We start from the raw sequence: 1,651 nt of genomic DNA on the forward strand, positions 1-1,651 counted from the left end.
TTGGACAGACATTAGTGTGAGTGCTCTATATTGCTAGCTTACTTTATCACAAGCCAATCAATAAACTCAAAGTTGATAAATCAAGAAGTCAAGGGTCAAGAATGACATTTAGAATCACAGGCAGAGGGAGTAACAAGTTGAACTAAAAATAGAAATCTCTTTTTTTAGAAAAGAAACATTACCTCGAAGAAGTAAGAGTATAGTATGAAATAGAGGTAAATTTTTACTTTTCACATTCCATTATTGGTAGAGCCTGTGTTTAACTATGTAAATGTTATTTTTATAGCTATTATAAAGATATGAGTGGGAACCCCAAAGATTACACAATATTCATAGTTACAAAACTGTTCTAAACCTCCATTACTATTTGACTTGTTAACTTAAATTTGGTGTACTAGAGCAGATAATTGTTACATTCAAATCAAGTTTACACAAAATAAATACTACTAAAATGAAGCATAGAGAAAGATTTACAACTATAGTCAAAGTTCTATTTATATTTAAAGTATTCAATACAACAAAATTCCATTTCGGTTCAACAAAGTCTTTGACAGTTTCTTAGATTTGATGGGAATAGAATTAGACTTGGAAATGTTTGCGTTTGGGAACAAAAAAAAATTATTGTTGAAAAATAACTATTCATTGTTTATATCACAATATAATAAAGTTCCAAATAACAGACCATTATTTCCATATTTTCATAAATTGAAAGCAGTAGCGATCACCCTTGAATCCATGTTTAAACCAGAACAATTCTAAGATGAGATTAATTCCAATGTTCTCCACTAAATCCTAAACAGAGTTTACCAGTTTCTTGTCTTTATTATCAAAATAAACCCATGCCATTCATTATTTCCTGGAGTTAAAAGTACACACAACTACTTTTCATTAGTCAGCTGTGTTATGGTAATAAACAACTCATAAATCTCAATAGATTCAGAATTCTACAGTAATAGAAACCTATACCAACCCAACACCTATTTATGGGGAAATGTACTCAAGGATGTTGTTATAGCAACAAAGACTTATTTCTCACCACTGTTTTATGTTAGCAGCTGTGGGTCTCTGCTTCAGGACCCAGGCTAAAGATGCAACATCTACCTGGGACATATAATTCTCAGGGAAGGGGGAAAAATAACCAGAGAATTGATGAAAACAGACACAATGGCTATTGAAGATTTGTGCTTGGATGTGGTATATCTAACTTCTGATCACACTCCCTTGGCCAAAGCCCAGTGTCTGTGGGAAAGAAATCTCAATTTCAGCAGTACACACAGCAATTTGCATAGAAATGGATAGGAACTGGGGCACCTGGGTGGCACAGTCACCGTCAGTTGAGTGTCCAATTCTTGGTTTCTGCTCAGGTCATGATCTCAGGGTCCTGAGATTGAACCCCGAGTCGGGCTCCATGATCAGCACAGAGTCTGTTGCAGATTCATTCTCCCTCTCCCTGCCCCTCCCCCACTCACAAGCCCATGAGCTCCCTCTCTCTTTCAAATAAATAAACCTTTAGAAAAAAAAAAAAAGAAATGGATAAGAATCATAATCTTCTTTCACAACAGAGAAGTAAAGCCTGGGGAAGGCTATTTTACTATAATCCCTTTCTCTTCCTTTAACTTCATGCTCTGTCACACTCACCTGGGAGATGGTC

Source organism: Ailuropoda melanoleuca, chromosome 3, assembly GCF_002007445.2.
Source record: "Ailuropoda melanoleuca isolate Jingjing chromosome 3, ASM200744v2, whole genome shotgun sequence".
Lineage (NCBI taxonomy): Eukaryota > Metazoa > Chordata > Mammalia > Carnivora > Ursidae > Ailuropoda > Ailuropoda melanoleuca.